Here is an 18,911-nt window from a genome sequence, read left to right on the forward strand (position 1 = left end):
GGTGTATGGAGAACTATTGGAGGGTATTGAAAAGTGGATAGTCATGGACTAAACTTTTTTTAGAAAAATGATCCAGGCAGCAGAGTGAAATATGAACTACAGTGGGGAGAGGCAAAAGGCAAGGAGGTCAACTAGGAGGCTGATATAGGTGAGATAACTTAGCAGTATGGATGGAGAGGAAAGGGCAGATTTTAGCAATGTTGGGAAGGTAGAATGAGCAGGATTTGGTGACAGATTGAATATGTGAGTTGAATGAGAGAGGTGAGTCTACAGTAATGCCAGTGTTACCGGCTCATGAGACAGTGAGGATGGTAGTGCCGTTTACAGTATATGGAAAGAGCACAGCCTGGAGTCAGAGAACCTGAATTCTAATTATGGCTCTGCTATTTGTCTGCTGAATGACCTTGGTCAAGTCACTTCACTTCTCTGTGCCTCCATTCTCTCATCCATAAAATTGGGATTGGACTGTGTGCAACTTGATTATCTCGTATCTACACCAGTGCTTAGTACAGTGCTGAGCACACAGTAAATGTTTAACAAATACCATTTAAAAACAAAAACAAAAAAAGCCGAGAGGAAGAAAGGGTTTGGGTGGGAAGATGAGAAATTATGTTTTGGATATGTTTGAGGTGTCTGTGGCATGTCCAAGTAGAGATGTCCTGAAGGTAGGAGGAAATATGAGACTGCAGAGAAGAGAGAGATCAGTGCTGGAGATGTTAGAGAAGCAGCGTAGCTCAGTGGAAAGAGCCCGGGCTTGGGAGTCAGAGGTCATGGGTTTGAATTCTGACTGCCCCTTGTCAGCTCTGTGACTGTGGGCAAGTCACTTCACTTCTCTGTGCCTCAGTTCCCTCATCTGTAAAATGGGGGTGAAGACTGTGAGCCTTACGTGGGACAACCTCATTCTCCTGTATCTACCCCAGCGCTCAGAACAGTGCACTGCACATAGTAAGCGCTTAACAAATACCAACATCATCATTATTATTATTATGTAGATTTGAGAATCACCCACATAGAGATAATAGTTGAAGCCATGGAAGTGAATGAGTTCTCCAAAGGGAGTGGGTGAGATGGAGAATAGAAGGGAACCCAGTATTGAGCCTGGAGGGACGCCCACAGTTTCAGGGCAGGGAGGCAGAGGAGGACCCCATGAAAGAGACTGATTATGTTATAGCACTGTACGGGGCACCTACTGTCAATCCATCAATGATGTTTATTGAGCACTTACTCTGTGAGGAACATTGTACTAAGTGCTGGGGAGAATACAATGCAATGGAATTAGTAGACACTATCCTCAAGGTACTTACAGTCTGTTGGAAAGGCAGGGAGCTAGGAGAAGAACCAGGAGAGGACAGTGTCTGTGAAGCCAGGGTTAGATTTTCCCAGAGAAGGGGGTGGTCCACAGTGCCAAAGGCATCTGAGAGATCAAGGAGGATTAGTGTGAAATAGAGGTCGTTGGATTCGGCAAGAAGCAGGTCATTGGTATTCTTAGAGACGGCAATTTCCATGGAGTGAAAGGGCAGAAATCAGAATGCAATCTCTCCCTCTATATCTGACAGACCACTAGTCTCTCCTCCTTCAAAGCCCTGCTAAAATCATATTTCTGTCCAGAAGGCCTTCCCTGACTAAGCCTTCATTTCCCATACGGACTGGGGACTTGGATCTGTACCCCTTAATGATGATGATGATGATGATGGTATTTGTTAAGTGCTTACTATGTGCTAAACACTGTTCAAAGTTCTAACTTACTTATGTGCATACCCTTATACTCTGCCATTTCCCTTACCTGTAATTTATTTTAATATCTGCCCCCTGCCCCCTAAATTTTAAGCTCTTTATGAACAGAGAATATGTCTATGAACTCTCTTGTAGGGTACTCTCCCAAGTGCTTAGTACAGTGCTCTGCTCAATAAATACCATAGGTTGATGGATTGATTAATTTATTCATTCATTCATTCATGGCAGAGAATGGCAGACAGCAGAGAATGGTGGGTGGCCGAAACTAGAGGAAGGCGGATAATGGCAATGCCAGAGAAAGGTGAATAGCAGAGATTAATAGCAGATGGCAGAGACTGGAGCATGTCAAGGAAGGGAAGATGGCAGAGAAGAGCAGATGGCAGAGAATGACAGATGGAAAAGAAGGGTTGATAGCAAAGAAGGGCAGATGGCAGAGAAGGGTAGATGACAGAGAAGAACAGATGGAAAAGAAGGGCAGATGGCAAAGACTGGAGGATTAGATAAAAATGGATATCAGAGACTAGCAGAAGGCTAGAAAATGGCGGGTTGTGGATGTTGAACCTGTAGAAATCACTGCCCTTCCTGGTGCCCTAATTTTAAAGCCAGAGTTTAGTTTGCTGTTCTCTGCCCCAGAAAACAGGCAGCTCAATTTAGTTCTGTTTGTTTGCATCCATAGCTCTGGCGAATAGCTCAGCTAAAAATGATGTATTTCCTCCGGCAAGGTGGCATGGTTGCTGACCAGGCCCCCAGACGTAGGGGGAGGGGCCCATCTTGGTGGTCTGCCAGGAGATCCAAACCAAAGCCGTGTGAGCCAATGGTAGGGCTGCCCAAGAGGGCCCTGGACCCAGTGGAAAGAGCAGTAGTTTGAGACCTCTCTCCACCATCGCCTTGCTGTATGACTTGGGCAAATCACTTAACCTGCCTGGGCCTCAGCTGCACAAAATAGATCGTGATCCCTTAGTAGGACAGAGTCGGGTTTAATTTCATAATCCAGCTCCCTTATGCTTAACACCTAAAGAGTGTTTTCTAGATGCCATGACGGTCGTCACTATTTTCAAAGGTAATAGCAGGCTCCGGGGAGGAGAGTCAGACAGTGACTCTGAATGAGGGTGGCCTCTAATGGTACTGGTTGTGGCTGCATCTTTCCGTCCCACCAGGGTGGTCGGGGAAGGCGGAGACAGAGACTCCTGTTGACTGGACTCTCCTTGCCACTAGCCTTTTCTATTTGATTGACCCATGGACAATTCAACATTCTACTCTGGGCATCACCAGAGTATGTTAATTGTTAACTGATCTCAGTGCTATCATTTACTGTTAGAGAAGCAGGGTGGCTCAGTGGAAAGAGCACGGGCTTGGGAGTCAGAGGTCATGGGTTCGAATACCAGCTCCACCACTTGTCTGCTGTGTGACCGTGGGCAAGTCACTTAACTTCTCTGTGCCTCAGTTACCTCATCTGGAAAATGGGGATTAAGACTGTGAGCCCCACATGGGACAATCTGATTCCCTTGTGTCTACCCCAGCGCTTAGAACAGTGCTCTGCACATAGTAAGCGCTTAACAAATACCAACATTATTATTATTATTTACCTCACTGACTTCACCATAACCTTCCAATTCCCCTGCTCCCATCTGTCCTTCCCAATCCTCACCTTCCCCTTCCCTTCTCCCACCCAGCTCTTTTGAGAGCTCACCTCCTCCAGGAAGTCTTCCCAGACTGAGCCCTCACTTTCCCTCTGCCCCTCCTCCCCTCCCCATTGCCCCTCCTCCCTCCCTATGCTCTACCCCCTGCCCCACCCCACAGCACTGTGTATTTATGTATATATTATTTGTTACTCGACCCGGGGGTCGGTGGGGCCTTTATCTTCTTATCCTCTTCTGTTACAGTGGCTCAACCAAGAAGGGTGCGGAATTTAGGGACCGACAACTCCTTCTCCCTACTGAGTACGGAACTCTGCACTGACCACCTATTGCATGCAGAGCACTGGGCTGCTTGCAATTAATCAAGAAGCAGCATGGTGCAGCGGATAGAGCACAGGCCTAGGAGTCAGAAGGTCATTGGTTCTAATCCCAGCTCTGCCACTTTTCTGCTGCATGACCTTGGCCAAATCATTTTACTTCTCTGTGCCTCATTTACCTCATCTGTAAAATGGGGATTGAGACTGGGAGCTCCACATGGGACAGGGACAGTGTCCAATCCAACTTGCTAGTATCTACCCCTGAGCACAGCATTAAGCACTTAACTAATACCATAATTATTATAATTATTATCATTAATCAATGGCATTTATTGAAAGTTTATGGTGCAGAGCACCGTACTGGCCACTTACTACATGCAGTGCTCTGAGATAGGTGTAGAACACTGTGCTTTCATTCATTCATTCATTCAATAGTAGTTATTGAGTGCTTACTTTGGGCAAAGCACTGTACTAAGCGCTTGGGAGAGTACAATAGGACAATAAACAGACACATTTCCTGCCCACAACAAGCTAATAATTTAGAGGGGGAGACAGACATTAACATAAATAAGTAAATAAATGAATAAATTACAGATATGTACATAAGTGCTGTGGGGCTGGGAGCAGGGATGAATAAAGGAAGCAGGTCAGGGCAATGCAGAAGGGAGTGGGAGAAGCTTGTTAAGTGCTTACTATGTGCCAGGCACTGTACAAAGCACTGTACTGACCGCCTACTATATGTAGTGCTCCATGCTGGCTTTAGAGTACCGTACTAACTGATCACTGTTTGTTCAGTACTGGTCACCTACTGTGTACAGAGAAGTAGTATGGCCTAGTGAGATGCAGGGTGATCTGGTGGATAGAACACAGGCCTGGGAGTCAGAAAGATCCGGGTCTAATCCCAGCTCTGCCACTTGCCTACTGTGTGACTCTGGGCAAGTCACTTCACTTCTCTGTGCCTCATTTACCTTATCTGGAAAGTGGGGATGAAGACTGTGAACCTCATGAGGGACAGAGATGGCGTCCAACCCAATTTTCTGTATCCATTCCAGTGCTTAGTACAGTGCCTGGAACATAGTAAGTGCTTAACAAATACCACAATTATTATTACTGACTGCAATGCTGTAGCTTGTTGGCATTAGGTTCTGGGAGGGCAGGTTCATGTCCATGCTGTGAGGTCTCAGCCCCAAGAGCCTGGGGGTATCATCACTAGCCCCCCACATTCCCTCCCCCATCCCTAGGAAGTGCCTGTTCCAGCTTGACTTTGTCCCCTACAGAGGACACAGCTAGATGGCTGGGGAGCCCTGTGCTCCAGTTGCCAGCCCAAGGAACCAATCCAAAAGGAGTCCCAGGCAGTGCCGGGGCACCAGGAGGGCAAACGTGGGATTTTCTCTCTCTAGTGCCCTCCCCTGCATGCTCAGCACAGCAGTCCACTCACAGTAGTGATGGTGGCAGAGTGTCCCATGGGGAACCAGACTTCAGGATGGAGCCCCTGTGTGGGGGAAAGGATGCCGGCACCAGCAGCCTGGTCAGTGCTGCTTGCCCTCTTCATGGACATCCCTGCCTGTCATGTTTCTGCTGGGGTCCGGAGTGCGACAAGTGAGCAGGTGGGCAGGGGCACAGCACACTGTGGAGGACATTTACAGGTTTATTCCAGGCAGGATTCATGGATGGTAGAAATGACCAGAGTTCAGGGCCGGTGCTGGCTGGGGGCACCGTGACCCACCCGGCGGTGGCCCCGGGAGCCTTTGCAGTCTCCACCACCCATGGTAGTTGGCTGGTTTCCGGGATTCCCACCGTGCCCATCCCTCTTGCAGAACACTTTAGGTGGATCTCAAGTCAGAAACCTTGACCTCTGAGGGCACAGGTCCAGCAGGCAGAGCCAGGACCAGAGTTCAGATCTCCTTATCACCAGGACCAGGCTCTTTCTATGGTGCCTACAAGAAGTGCTCAATAAAAAACATCGATTGATTAATTGATTGTTGTGGCGGCCCTCAGAGGTCGTTGGCTATAAAGCTTGGAATTATTCACTCCCTCATCTTCCTGACCATATGGACCTTATCAGATCTGCCCCCAGCTGCCAGGCCATCTTATTTCTTATTAATAGAAACTGACCCACGGAAGGAAATGGCAAAGTAGTCCCGGTTGGATGAAACAAAGAGCAAGCCCAGTTTAAGTCAATAATAAATAGCAGATCATAGGGAATGTCAGAAAGGCAGTAAAATATATCTACGACGTGATCAGGAAGGTAAGAAACCAAGAGCAAAGCTACAATATCTTATATAAACAACAGAGAACAAATAGATCCATCACATATGCAACCCTGTGTACCTTAACTAAACAGTCAACAGACAATTGATCCAGAATGTTGGAAACAAAGAGAAAAGCAGTAGTACCCATTCAGTGTAAGCATAAGGGACTCCTAGCTGCCTCCTTAGCCGGGCAGCTCACTTTCAGACTTCAAGCTTTGATCCCTCTAAGCAGACAGGAAGCTGATGGAGTCTTTCATCAGGATCAGTGGTCAACCCTTAGAAATGACTGAGACTTAGGCTGGAGCAGAGGAGTTGATGATAGTGTTAGTGGTGTATGGGGGTCGCTCGTCCTCTCTTGTCCCTACCTGTCATGTTCCCATCGGGTCCTGGCGCTCCATCGGTGAACAGGTGGGCAAAAGGGCAGTCCTCCGCGAAAGGCAGGTGAAGGCTCATTAAGAGTGGGACCCCCTGACGGACAAAATATCCGCAGCCCAGAGTCAAGGCTGAGCTGGAGCATCTTGACACAGCCAACAATGGCCTCGGGAGTCTCTGCGCTCTTTGCCACCCTCATTAGCCATTGATTTTTCAGGATTCCCAGGTCTCTCTGCCTCTTGGAACGTCCTGGGCGACTCTTTGGTCAGAAGCCTTCAGCCTGGATGAGCAGAATTGGGAACTGAACCCAGGTGTCCCAATTCCCAGATCCAGACTCTCTCCCCTGGATCGGGAGTAGCACAACCCAGAGATGTCCTTGCATTCCCAAGTGATACCCCCAGGGAGCCGCCTGCAGTAATTTTGAGCCCAAGGGGTCTTCTGAGCAGTCTGCATGGGGCTTGGACAAGCCCTCTGGCCACAGGGTGTGGACAGTTTATTCCCTCCCACGACCTGGAGTGGAGAGGGAGATTCCGTCATGAACAGGAGCTCCACTGCCTCATGGGCCCCTCAACTCTGACATCACCAGCCTACAGAACAAAATGTACATTAGGTATCCTGCCTCTAGCCTTCTCCAGTTTCAGTCCAGACTTCTCATGGTTGCCCAGGGCCACCTTCCTGAAATATCTCTTCATGTCCATCTCTCCTCCAAACCCCAGAAGCTCCTGATAACTGGCTTCCTGATCTCCCCAAACTCTCTCTTCTTCCTAATCGGCTTTCCTCACCTACTACTTCTCTGCTCACACTTTTTACTCCTCCCAAGTTCACCTCCAGGCTGTTTCTCACTGGCATCTAGCCCACCCCAGCCCCCTACTCATGCTATCCCCAAGGTCTGGAATTCCCTCCGCCTTCCTATCCCCCAAATCTCACCCTTCCCCACCTTCAAAATCATCATACAATTACTCATTCTCCTCCAAGTCTTCCCTGAAGAATTATATGCACCCTGAATCTAATCAGACCTTCAGCCTCTTTCTGCACTCTGAATTTACTTATTCCTACTCATCCTTAGCCCTTGTGGGCCTGCACATACACAAACACACACACATGCATATAAATTTGATCGAGCATTCAATTTTATTCATTCTGTTTGCACTGCCTGTGAATATTATTTTTGTATTCACCTTCTCTGTTAGTGTGGAAGCTCCCTGTGGACAGAGAACCAGACTTGTTTGTGACATGACACACCTTCTGAGGCAACCCACAACAACACTGCTTAAACCAGACCCAAGACGTATGTGACATCTCACCTTTCCCCAGCATGTGATGTGCAGAAGTATGTCCCGGCACAGAGCATGTCCTGAGCTTCCTTGCACTACAGAACTGTTGCGCCCGCCCCCCCCCAGGCCCCTTCAGTCACAGGATCCATGCCCAAGCAATGGAACTTGGAGGCTGGAGCTGAGGCAGGGGGGAGGTTGTACTCTGAAAATAAGAAAATGGGACAAAAGGGCACTTGGTGCTTTATCTTGCACTGGACAGGGAGTGATCTGCTGCCAACCAAACTAGCAGTAACAGTATTTATTGAGTGCCCACAGAGTACAGCCCGTGGAAAGAGCCCGTGGAAAGAGCACGGGCTTTGGAGTCAGGGCTCATGAGTTCGAATCCCAGCTCTGCCACTTGTCAGCTGTGTGACTGTGGGCAAGTCACTTAACTTCTCTGTGCCTCAGTTCTCTCATCTGTAAAATGGGGATTAAGACTGTGAGCCCCACGTGGGACAACCTGATTCCCCTGTGTCTACCCCAGCGCTTAGAACAGTGCTCTGCACATAGTAAGCGCTTAACAAATACCAACATTATTATTATTATTACAGTACGCTGTACTAAGCACTTGGGAAAAGCCAACATAAGGAAGTGACACATTCCCTGCCCTCCAGGAGCTCTCACTGAAATGGGGGAGACAGATATAAAGCATTCTCCAACCAGAGCAACCAGAATAGATAACCGAGAGCACAGATGAATGAATAAACATGTGGCTGTACCCACAGGCCCTGGGGATAGCCCACCTCACTTACTGCCTGAAGCTGGCCCTGCCTCTCTCTTCCAGCTTTCCCCCACCTTGTCTCTCTCCACCTTGCCCCTCCAATGAGGCTTTGAGGGCAGGAGCGGGGCTCGGGGCCGAGATTGCACTGTAGTTGATGTTCAGTCTTCTGCCCTACTCCATTACACCATGGTCTGGCCCTTTGGTGTTACCCCAGGGCCCTGCCTTAGGGTACTGCCCTATGTTCCTGCAACAGTCGTCCCCTGGGACACTGCCCCACACTTCTGACCCACAGTCCTGCCACCCAGTGCTACCCCACCCTCCTGCCCCAGGGTCCCGCTTCATGGTCCTTCTCTGAGCACCCTTGTCCCTCATGGCCTTCTGGGTGTGGCCCCCCATGGAACAGAGCTGGGACTCGGACTCGGCCTGCTCACCTGATGGGCATTGGCTCTGGGGAAAGTTCCCTCTGTAGTAGAAACTCCCTAAGGGCAGGGAGGGGTCATTCTTTTGGTTTGGGCCTTTACAGGCATTCGGAGCAAAGGCCCAGAAGGGAGCCCGGACAGGCAGAGGGAGTGATGAGGATGACCGTAGTCCTATCTGTGGACCCTAGGGGCCTTCGGTGAGGCCATTCTGGGTAGCTGTGCTCCTCAGCTCTGCCCCCAGCTGGTGTCGGCCGGAGGACAAGAACGTGGAGGGAGAAAGAGAGGGTTCTCCTGAACTCATATCTCCATCTCCAATGATCTTTGGAAATCCCATCTCCCCTAAGGGGCCTTCACTGATTCATTTCTCATCTACCCACTCCATTCCACCTTTGACTGTCACTCCAGCCCTTACCCATGACCTCACTTTAGGGTTTGCACCCCCACCCCAAAACACTTATATCCATATCTTCACATTCTACTACTTTCCTGTAACAGTCATGTCAGTCTTCCCTTATAGACTGAAAGCTCCCTGAGGCCGGAGATCTTGCCTACCAACTCTCTTGTCCTGTCCCAAGCTCTTCGTACAACTGTTCTACACACTGTAGGTACTCAGGGAATACAATTCATTTTCTGATTGATTAGTGACCAGCAAAACCCACCTGTTTCACCCAAAGCTGCTCTCTACTCACTGCCATCTGTCGTAGGTCTTCCTTCTGGGTCACAGTCCTGAAGGGGTTGGGCTCAGCCTTTTTCCAGAATCCTCCAGAGATGATTTGGTCCCCATCTTTCTGATTACTCCAGTTCCTCCTCGAGTCTGGCCCTCCTGGCTTCCAGGACCCCACCTGGGATCTCTGGGACGCCCTGTGGGGTGGCTGCACCCAGGATAAGCTGGAACCTTTTTGGCCTTTGGTTCCAGTTCTGGGGTCTTAACTAGCCCTAGTGAACCTTCTCAAAAGCCCATTTCTCTTTTACTTAAACTAAAGGGCAAACTGTCTTCCTCAAACATACACACACACTCACAGGCCCACATTTACAAGCACACTTACACACGCAGACTACCCCCCCATACGCACACCGTTCTTACAGTGATCATGACATCACCAGTTATTAATCAGGGAAGACTTCCTGTAAGAGGTGGGATTTTAGGAGGGACATGGTTTGGCAGGTTTGAGGGGGAAGGAGTTCCAGGCTCTGGGGAAAGGGGGTGCACTTTGGTGAGGTTCTCATCAATCAATCAGTGGTATTTATTGAGCACTTACTGTGTGCAGAGCACTGTATCAAGTGCTTGCAATGCCACAGAGTAGGTAGACAAGTTCCCTGCCCACAGCGAGTTTACAGTCTAGAGGGGGAGACAGATATTAATATAAATAAATACATTATGGATATGCTGTGGGGCTGAGAGTGGGATAAAAATCAAGTGCTCAAGGAGTTTAGATCAACTGTTCACTTGGGTTGAATGCGCAGAGTGTGAGCTGCCAACAGGGGAAGTGTCATCAGCCTGCCACAGAATACACAACAAGAAGTGGATGGCTGTTGAAAAAACGAAGCTTCAGGACAGTCAATCCATCAGTCAGTCATCAAACAATAAACAGTATTTACTGACCATCTGCTATGTGCAGTGCACCATAAAGGAGAATTAGTAGCCATGATCCCTGCTCTCAAGGAGCTGACAGTTGAAAAGCAAGACAGAGTCAAAAATAAATTACACATGGGGGAAGCAACAAAGTAGAAAATGTGGACGTAAGTGCTGTGGAGGAAGGGTGAGGGCCGAAGTGCTCAGGTGACAAGGAAGGACTGAAGTGGCAGGATGGGGAAAATAGGTTATGGAGGTGAGAGATTAATGATGGAAAGCCTCCTGCCGGACATGAGGATAGAAAAAATTACCATTAGGTATCGTGGGTATCAAATGAAGGAACTCCAATAAGGGGCCATCTTCACAGTCCATGGTGCCAAAGGGATTTCCGGCAGGTATTGGTCTGATCCAGGCCAATCACATAACCTAATGAATATAATAATAATAATAATTATTAGCAATTAAAGTATTAAGTGTTTACTCTATGGCAAACAATGTGCTTGGATCTGTACACTTAAAACATTTGCTATTCACCCCACCCTCTTCCCCACAGCACTTATATACATAACCATAATTTATTTTAATGTTTGGCTCCCCTTCTAGACTGTAAACTCATTGTGGGCAGGGAACATGTTTACTAACTCTGTTGTATTGTCCTCTCCCAAATTTTTAGCCCAGTGCTCTTCACACAATAAATTCATTCATTCATTCATTCACTTATAATTAATTGAGTGCTTACTGTGTGCAGAGCACTCTACTGAGCACTTGGAAAGTACAATTCAGCAACAAGAAGAGATAATCCCTACCTGACAATGATCTCACAGCCTAGAAGGGAGGAAACAGACAACAAAACAAAACAAGTAGACAGACATCAGTAGCGTCAATATGAATAAATAGAATTATAGATATATATGCATCATTTATAAAATAAATGGCATAATAAAATAATAAAAATGTACATATATACCCAAGTGCCGTGGGCGGGGAGAGGGGTAGAGCAGAGGGAGGGAGTAGGGGCAATGAGGAGGAGAGAGGAGTAGAGGAAAAAGGGGACTCAGTCTGGGAAACCCCCTGGAGGAAGTGAGTTTTCAGTAGGGCTTTGAAGGGGGGAAGTGTGCTAGTTTGGTGGATGTGAGGAAGGAGGGCATTCCAGGCCAGAGGTAGGACGTGGGCCAGGGGTCGACAGCAGGACAGGTGAGAATGAGGCACAGTGCGGAGGTTAGCAGTACAGAAGCGGAGTGTGCAGGCTGAGCTGTAGGAGAAAAAGGAAGTAAAGTAGGAGGGAGCAAGGTGATGGAGATCTTTGAAGCCAATAGTGAGGAGTTTTTGCTTGATACCAAGGTTGATAGGCAACCAGGGGAGATTATTGAGGAGGGGGGTGACATGCCCAGAGCAGTTCTGTAGAAAGATAACCTGAGCAGCAGATTGAAGTATAGACTGAAGTGGGGAGAGACAGGAGGTTGGGAGGTCAAGAAGAAGGCTGATACAGTAATCCAGTTGGGATATGATGAGTGATTTTACTAACAAGGTAGCGGTTTGTATGGAGAGGAAAGGGTGGATCTTAGCGATGTTGTGGAGGTGAGACCTGCAGGTTTTAAAGATGGATTGGATATGAGGGGTGAATGAGAGAGTGGAGTCAAGGATGACACCAAGGTTGCAGGCTTGTGAGACGGGAAGGATGGTAGTGCCATCTACACTGACGGGAAAGTCAGGGAGAAGACAGGGTTTGGGAGGGAAGATAAGGAGCTCAGACTTGGACATGTTGAGTTTTAGGTGGCTGGTGAACATCCAGGTGGAGACGACCTGAAGGCAGGAGGAGATAAGAGCCTGGAGGGAGGGAGAAAGACCAGGGGATGAGATGAAGATTTGGATATCATCCGCATAGAGATGATAAATGAAGCCGTGGGAGCAAATGAGTTCACCAAGGGAGTGAGTATAGATGGAGAACAGAGGGGACCAAGAACTGACCCTTGAGGAACCCCTACAATTAGGGGATGGGGGGAGGGGAACCCCCAAAGGATACTGAGAATGAATGGCCAGACAGATAAGAGGAAAACCAGGAGAGGACGGAGTTAGTGAAGCCAAGGTTGGATAACGTGTAGAGGAGAGGGGGATAGTCTAAGTATCAAAGGCAGCTGACAGGTTGAGGAGGATTAAGATAGAGTAGGAGCCACTGGATTTGGCAAGAAGGAGGTCATTAGTGACCTTTGAAAGGGCAGTTTCGGTTAAATGGAGGGGACGGAAGCCAGATTGGAGGGGGTCCAGGAAAGAGATGGAGGAGAGGAATTTGAGGCAATGAGGGTAGACAACTCTCTCTAGGAGTTTGGAAAGGAAGGGTAGGAGTGAGATGAGGTGATAACCAGAGGGGACAGTGGGATCAAGGGAGGGTTCTCAATAAATACCACTGATTGATAAACACTGGGGTAGATAGACTGGTCAGACTGCCATCCCTCACCCACATGGGTCTCATGGTCCCAGGTGAGGAAATTGAGGTTCCAGAGAGTTTAAGTGACTTGCCCAAGGTCACACAGTGGATCTGGGATTAGAACCCAGGTCTTTCCCTCCAGCCCTACAGATCTATTCCTTCTTCACTATTCATTCCTTGGGTCTCTTGTTCCTCTTTCCTCTGCTCACCGCCCTGGGAATTCAGCCTGTTGGCCATGCCTTACCCTAGCTGATAGGTTCTGTTCTCCCCTGGGCTCATGGAACACTGCTGACTCTAACCAAGACAGGCAGGCTGCAGAGCTGAGTGAAACAACTGGCCTCTGTTTCACACACTTTCTAAAACTCCATGGGCAACACTGCAACATGTGTAGAGAAATAAACGTGAAGCCGCTGCCAAGATCTTTTCTGAGAAAGTGGAAGAGCTTTTTCCAGCCATAACAATCTGAAGGTGGTGCTGTTTTCCCCAATTTACAGGGAGAAAGAGTGTATGTCTGTGAGTCCGTGTGAAGCCCTGCCTCACCAAGCTGCCTCCTGAGGGAAAACTCATTGCCCCAGTGGCACTGTGGAGGTGGAGGCTGAACCCTGCCCCAGCTCATTTAACTGGCCTCTCTCCAAATGGGAAATTCCCATGCTAGTCCCCAGCCCTCAGTCCCTGCCAAATAATAATAGTGGGGTTAATAATAATAATGATGATGATTATATTTAAGCTCCTGCTCTTTGTCAAGTACCATATCAAGTGCTGAGATAAATACAAGATGATCAGATTGGTCACAGACTGTGATACCCATGATGGGTAGGAACTAAGTAGGCGGGAGAACAGATTGAATCCCCATTTTCAGGTGAGGAAACTGAGGCACTGAGAAGTGAAGTGGACTTGCCCAAAGTCACCCAGCAGGCAAGTTGTGGAGTGGGACTGAGAACCCATGTTCTCTGACTCCCAGGCCTGGACTCTTTCCACTGGGCACCTCTGCTTCTCTTCTACTGTATAGCATTTTTACTCCACCAGAGACCTCACATGAGTTACCTCACTTAATCCTGTGAGTTAGGAGTAAGGCAGCTATTATTATGACCATTTTGCAATGAGGAAACTGGCAGGCAGAGAGGATAAGCAACTAGCCCAATGTCTCACAGCAGGCCAGTGGCAGATGGGCTCCCTCTCGCCCCTTCCTGCAGCCGGAAAGGCCGGACTCCCATCATTAGGGTGTGGGCAGGGCCGGCTTCAGACACCCAATGCTGCCAGCAGTAGCAGCAGCTCAAACGTCCTCCACAGGACCTCTCCTTCCACAGGCATCCAGAGTGACACCCTGTGTGCAGCAGAGTGTAGCAGTATCATGGGTTCATTCAGGGCCTCTATGTTGTCCTGGGGTGCTCCTCCACCCTCATCATCGCGCCTGTGACCACGACCTAACCCTTTCCAAGTCTTGGGCCAGGAATTGGGAGCCTGGGGGAAGTGGCCACTGCAACCTCTGGGCTCTGGACAGCCCCGCCTGACCTCAGTGCCTGAAGCTCAGCTCCTCTAGGCATGGCCACAGCATTTCATGAGTCCCTGCTGTTGGCTTTAGCTACACGCTCCGGCCTCCCTGGGCTTTCTTCTTATTTGCTGTTTTTCTGTTTTTTATCATTTCACCTTTCCGTATGTGTCCGCTGTCAACCCTGTCCTACTTATTCTTAGTAGTAGTAACAGTAATAGTACTAGTAGCGATGGTGTCGGTCTTGCCTTATGCTGTCGAGTTGTCTCTGACCCATAGCGACGCCATGGACACATCTCTCCCAGAATGCCCCACTCTCCATCTGCAGTCATCTGGTTGTGGATCCATGAGTTTTCTTGATAAAAATATGGGAGTGGTTTACATTGCCTTCTTCCGCATAGTGAACAGAGCGCCTCCGCCCTCGACTCTCTCCCGTGCTGCTGCTGCCCAGCACAGGTGAGCTTTGACTTGTAGCAGATTGCCTGCCACTCACTAACCACTACCCAAGCGAGAAATGGAATGGGCATACCTTTGCTTGACTCTCCCTCCCATAGCTGTGACTGACAGGGTACTGGAAACTCTTCAGGTGTGACCCTGAGAGGGGCAGTGGTAGTAACTGCAATAAAAGTAGAATTAGCAGTTGCAGTAGTAGTATCTCTAGTCATAGCAGTCATAGAAGTTGCAGCAATAATAGTAGTAATAGTAATAATAATAGTAGTAATGGTAGTAATAGTAGTAGCAGCAATAGCAGTAACAAGAGTAGTAGAAGTAGAAATAGTAGTAGTACCATTCATTCATTCCATCATATTTATTGAGTGCTTACTGTGTGCCGAGCACTGTACTAAGCGCTTAGAAAGAACAATTGGACAACAGATAGAGACAATCTCTACCCAACAACAGTCTCACAGTCTAGAAGGGGGAGACAGACAACAAAACAAAACAAATAGACAAGCATCACTAATACTCCCTAGTAGTCTAATCCCGCCTCTGCCACTTGTCAGCTGTGTGACTTTGGACAAGTCACTTAATTTCTCTGTGCCTCAGTTACCTCATCTGTAAAAAGCAATGCCAGTGCTTAAAACAGTGCTTTGCACATAGTAAGCACTTAACAAATACCATAATAATTATTATTACTATTAGTTGTACTATAGTAATAACAGTAGCAGTAGCAGCAGTAGTAGGAATAGTAGCAACAGTAGTAGTAGCCGCAGAGCAGCGGGAATAATAGAGAAGCAGCGTGGCTCAGTGGAAAGAGACCGGGCTGGGGAGTCAGAGTTCATGGGTTCGAAACCTGGCTTTGCCGCTTGTCAGCTATGTGACTTTGGGCAAGTCACTTCACTTCTCTGTGCCTCAGTTACCTCATCTGTAAAATGGGGATTAAGACCGTGAGCCCCAAATGGGACAACCTGATCACCTTGTATCCTCCCCAGTGCTTAGAACAGTGCTTTGCACATAGTAAGCATTTAACAAATGCCATCATTATAATTAATAATAGCAGGGGTATTACTACTAGTAGCTGTAGTAACAGCAGTGGCAGAAGAAGTAGTAACAGTAGTATTTATTAAACATCCATTTAGGACTAGGTTCTTGGGAAGTATAGAATAAAGAAGTGTCACCTTCTCTGCCTACGAGGAGCTTATAATGTTGGTATTTGTTAAGCGCTTAGTATGTGCAGAGCACTGTTCTAAGAGCTGGGGTAGATACAGGGTGATCAGGTTGTCCCATGTGGGGCTCACAGTTTTAATCCCCATTTTACAGATGAGGTAACTGAGGCACAGAGAAGTTAAGTGACTTGCCCACAGTCACACAGTTGACAAGTGGCAGAGCTGGGATTTGAACCCATGACCTCTGACTTCCAAGCCCGGGCTCTTTCCACTGAACCATGCTGCTTCTCTAGAGCTTATGCTCTAAGAGAGGAAGCAAACAGAAAACAGAAAAGTATTGAGACTGTGAGCTCCTTGGGGGCCAGGGGGTGGATCCAATTCTCACTTGTGTATTTTTATCAAGGATTAATACAGTGCTTGTGCAACCAGTAGGTGTTTAATAAATACCATTACTACTAATTACTACTGAGAATGTCTCCCTCCAACAGCCACTCTTGGCTGCATCCGACCTTGGGCGGCAAGGGTAGACTATAACCTCTATTTCCAATTAGCAAATGGCTTCATGGCTATGACTCCACTTGCTGGCACGGCATCTCCCTTTAATGGGGAGGAGAATGACGAAGCAATGTTTGTGCTCCCTGGCTTCCAGACCCTGGTCTCAGCTGTCCTCATTTCTAAGTATGATGTCACTGCGAGACCCCCAAGGAGCCAGCTCACGGTACGGCTGTGGTTTGGTAATGGCTGAGAATTCTGTGATCTTGCCCATGGACCAGATTAGGTCCTGTTTTTCTCTAAGAGCGGCAGAGAGCTTGGTCATAAGCCACAAGTGTGTCTCATAATAATTACCGGATTTAGAAACTTCTTCTAATGAGCAGTCTTCCTGCATGAGAGACTAATGGCTACTTGAACTGGCCTGATCCCGTTCCTCCCTTTGAGGGTCACTGCTTGCACAAGCAGGGAAGAGTAGCCAAAAATGGAAAAGTGGAAGCCTAATGACTCTCAAGTGACCAAGATCCATCTCCCTCTCGCCAGGCACTTTACAGGCTCTTTAAGATCAGGGGTTCTCCTGGGCAAAGGGACGATCACCCATAAAGACAAAACCACTCCTTGCCCTCATGACCACGGGCACCCTGACACCTAGATCTGGTGGATGTCCCCTACCCGAACCCTGAACCTAGGGCATTTCTCCGATGGAACTCTTGCCTCCCCCATCTCACTCCAGAGACAGTGTGATTGTTACCCGAACCCGGTTCACCCAACTTGAAGTGGAGAGAGGCTGAGAGCTGGCTGAGCCTCGATTGTGTCCTCCCCCCGGCAGGGCAACCCAAAATGGCCACTTCATTCATTCATTCATTCATTCATTCATTCATTCATTCATTCATTCATTCAATAGTATTTATTGAGTGCTTACTATGTGCAGAGCACTGTACTAAGCATGGCTCAGTGGAAAAGAGCCTGGGCTTCGGAGTCAGAGGTCATGAGTTCGACTCCTGGCTCTGCCACTTGTCAGCTGTGTGACTTTGGGCAAGTCACTTCACTTCTCTGTGCCTCAGTTACCTCATCTGTAAAATGGAGATTAACTGTGAGCCCCACGTGGGACAACCTGATTCCCCTATGTCTACCCCAGCGCTTAGAACAGTGCTCTGCACATAGTAAGCGCTTAACAAATACCAACATTATTATTATTATTACTAAGCGCTGGAATGAACAAATCGGTAACAGATAGAGACAGTCCCTGCCCTTTGACGGGCTTACAGTCTAATCGGGGAAGACAGACAAGAACAATGGCAATAGCTGCAGCCCTTCCCAAAGTCCGTGCAGTCACGTGATCACACCGTGCAAGGGGACCGGCCACCGAGGGCCAGTCGGGCCACAGATTTCAGTCCAGACCAGCCACAAAGTCTGTTTTGCCACATCTGCTCCCCTTCGGAGGCTGGCCCTGTCTGCTGCCCCAAACTATAGTGGGAAATCGCAGCTGGGAGTCCTGGACGATCCCATCGGGGCACTTGGTCCTTAGACTATGTGGAGCAGGGAAGAGACTGGGCCACCACATTCCTGCTGTAGATTTCCCAGGGAGCACCACTGCTCTTATCACATGCCCAGTGAGTTCAGAAATCCTAGATGGTTTTGTGTTGACCAGTTTTTTTCCCCCTGCAAGAGAAATAGATATTGACTGGTGTAAGTTGGGAAGAGGTCTAGAGACTTGGCTGTGAGGTCAGAGGGTAAGAAGACTCATGGGGGCAGGTGTTCTGCCAACATCTCAGACTTAAAATGTCCAAATGGAACTTCTCATCTTCCCACCGAAATCCTCCCTGTCTTACAAGACAGACCTTGGCACTATCCTCTACTCCTCTTCTCATTCAACCCACATATTCACTGTCACCAAATCCTATCGGTTCAACCTTCACAGCAGTGATTAAAGCCAACCTTTCCTCTTCATCTAAACTGCTACCACATTGATCCAATCAATCATATTTATTGAATGCTTACTCTGTGCTAAGTGTGTGCTTGGAAGAGTACAGTATTACAGAGTTGGTAGACATGTTCCCTGCCCATAACAAGCTTACAGCCTCAATAGCCTGCTCGCTGACATTCCTTTCTCCTGTATCTCCCGCCTCTGGTGCTTTGTTTACTCTGCTGCCAGGATCGTTCTTTCTCAAAAGTGTTCAGTCCACCTTTCCCCACTCCCCAAGAACCTCCAATGGTTGCCCAGCCACCACTGCATTAAATAGAAACTCTTCACTGTCGGCTTTAAAGCACTCAATTACCTTGCCCCCTCCTTCCGTACTTCTCTGATTTCCTATTCCCACTCAACCTGCACACCCCCTCACCACTGACCCCCCGCATCCTGTCTCTGACCTGAAACTTCTTCCCCCTTCATATCTGACGTACCACCACTCTCTCCCACTTCAAAGTCTTATTAATAGCACATCTACAAGAGACCTTCCCCAACTAAGCCCTCAGTTCCTCTTCTCCTCCCTTCTGCATCCCCCTTGCACTTGGATTTGTATCCTTTATTTACCCAACCCTCAGCCCCACAGAACTTATGCACATG

Source organism: Ornithorhynchus anatinus, chromosome 2 (assembly GCF_004115215.2).
Source record: "Ornithorhynchus anatinus isolate Pmale09 chromosome 2, mOrnAna1.pri.v4, whole genome shotgun sequence".
Lineage (NCBI taxonomy): Eukaryota > Metazoa > Chordata > Mammalia > Monotremata > Ornithorhynchidae > Ornithorhynchus > Ornithorhynchus anatinus.